This window comes from Anopheles moucheti, assembly GCF_943734755.1.
Source record: "Anopheles moucheti chromosome X unlocalized genomic scaffold, idAnoMoucSN_F20_07 X_unloc_4, whole genome shotgun sequence".
In the NCBI taxonomy this organism is placed as follows: domain Eukaryota; kingdom Metazoa; phylum Arthropoda; class Insecta; order Diptera; family Culicidae; genus Anopheles; species Anopheles moucheti.
Genome location: NW_026453548.1, coordinates 470,062 through 472,500, shown reverse-complemented (window position 1 = coordinate 472,500; position 2,439 = coordinate 470,062). Strand labels below are relative to the sequence as shown.

At 54.5% G+C, this 2,439-nt stretch overlaps 1 non-coding gene across 1 annotated transcript in view; it reads right to left on the bottom strand.

The window, feature by feature from the left end:
* Positions 1 to 49, bottom strand: part of LOC128308477 (5.8S ribosomal RNA) — a 158-nt gene extending 109 nt beyond the window's left edge. Inside the window, exon 1 of the ribosomal RNA XR_008288324.1 lies at positions 1 to 49. This exon is cut by the window's left edge and continues 109 nt beyond it. This is a non-coding gene — a ribosomal RNA (5.8S ribosomal RNA).
* Between the last annotated feature and the right edge of the window lie 2,390 nt (positions 50 to 2,439).

Here is a 2,439-nt window from a genome sequence, read left to right as displayed (position 1 = left end):
GCTGCGGTCTTCATCGATCCATGAGCCGAGTGATCCCCTGCCTAGGGTTTTGGTATGTTCAACTGTCTCCTATGTTTTCGTTATGCGCTAGGTGCATCTCTCACAACTTAAGTTCCCCGGACAGCGTAACCGTGCACCTCTCGGTTCCTTCGAAGCCGTCCAGGGTGGACAAGGATGACCATTGGTCTTCCTTCCCATTGATCGACGCGCGATGTGGGCGGCATCGGCGCGATCTTGCACAACTTTCGTTCTCTTGATTAGGTTCTCTCTCGCTCGAGGCCAGTGTTTAAATATGTTCTAGTGGGTCTTTACCTTCGCCCATGTGTCACACACTTTACGCGTTCGATGGCTGCCATTGGGAGTGTGCGCACAGGTACGAAGGCCACTGGCCTACGGTCGCGCACGCTCAATATCGTAGTATAGACACACCTCTCTCGCGGGTCTAATTGGCGTGCGCGGCCCCCAAAAGGTAACATAGCAGTTTGTTCTGCTGATACCGTGTTTCTCTATCTCTCTAATCAACTCACACAACAACATATATGTATTGATCGGTAATGATCCTTCCGCAGGTTCACCTACGGAAACCTTGTTACGACTTTTACTTCCTCTAAATCATCAAGTTCGGTCAACTTCGGCCATGCCAGCTGCAGCTCACGAAGGAACCGCGGAAGGTGTGCCTCCAGAGACCTCACTAAATAATCCATCGGTAGTAGCGACGGGCGGTGTGTACAAAGGGCAGGGACGTAATCAGCGCTAGCTAATGACTAGCACTTACTAGAAATTCCAGGTTCATGGGGACCGTTGCAGTCCCCAATCCCAACTAAATGAGCATTTGGGTGATTTCCCGTTCCTCTCGGAATGGGGGCGCCAATTGGCGAGAACACGCTGCTGCTCACATTGTAGCACGCGTGCAGCCCAGAACATCTAAGGGCATCACGGACCTGTTATCGCTCATTCTCACCTTGCTAAACACAAGTTGTCCCGCTAAGCAGGGCAAACGTGGCCGACGACCGCCCGTGAAGGGGCCGCCGGCCTTGACGTCAGGTGCGCCCGGAGGTGCACTGCTGACAGCGTTCTAGTTAGCTTGTTTGAGTCGCGTTCGTTATCGGAATTAACCAGACAAATCATTCCACGAACTAAGAACGGCCATGCACCACTACCCTTAAATTTGAGAAAGAGCTCTCAATCTGTCTTACCTCGATAAGTTCGGACCTGGTAAATTTTCCCGTGTTGAGTCAAATTAAGCCGCAAGCTCCACTTCGTTTTTTTTTTTTTTTTGTAAACACTCAAGGGATTTATTTGTACAAAGCTTAAAATAAACTTAAATCTATCCCTTATCTCCCCCTCCTGGACCCGTTCCCTAGCGGGGCTTGGGACCAGGAGTATTAAGCGCACGTGGCATCGCCTTTATTAATTCCATTATTCATATTGGTCTCCCATCGCATTCGATATTGCCGTTCCTCTATTTACTTTCCACCCCCGAAATTCCCCTCGCTTATCGGCCGGAAGTAGTAGATTCCGTGATAGATGCCAGGGAGTCTGCAGATAGCACCTCACGCACCCCCTGGTTGGACGGCTCCCTTCGTGATGTTCGGCGTAGCCGCTCCATCTCTCGTCTTCTCACACGCCGCCGGATGATGTCCGCCTCCGAAGGGGCTGTCCGACTCCGCCGACTTCTACCTCGTGGGACTGGTGGTAGAGTCCCTTCCCTCGCTCGTTGACGATAGACCCGCTGTAGGTAGAGTCTTCGCTCGTGTCGCGCTCTCAAGGTACTCGGAGAAGGAGGCAGTCCGCGTCCTCGTGTGGGGATGGGTGGTGGCGCTTCTCCTGCTTCCTCCGCCTGCACCGCCGCCATCAGAATGATCCTCTCACGATCACGTTCAGCTGCTGCCAGTGCGGATGCAAGGCGCACTTCCGCCCGTTCTTCAGCCCTTCGACGACCTCTTCTGTTTCGGCTGGCTCGACCTCGGTTGACTCGGAAGAGGTCCGCCACCCCGTCGACAGACACCTGCTCGCCATCCTGTGCACCAGCGTCGTCTGCTGATGTTATCGCCGGTTGCGATTCGAGATGTGCACAAAGGTTGAGCTGCAGCTCATCCTCGCGCCAGAGCTGCTGTAACACCTTCGTGATTCTGCGAGCAGCTTCCTGGATGTTGTTCCACCGCTCGGGGCTCTCCAGCAACTTCATGCCCATGTTGTCCTCGTTGACTGGGTCGCTGGTGCCGTACCCCAGCAGCTCCACTCGGATGTCCTGGAACACCTCGCACCGGAACAGCACGTGGGCCACCGACTCGACAGACCCCGGGCACCGTGGGCACTCCGCCGATGGGGCAAAACCGCAGACATGGAGGTATTCCCGGAAGAAACCGTGCCCGGTTAACACCTGCGAGAGGTGGAAATCCACCTCTCCATGCCGCCTTCCCATCCACTGGTGCAGGT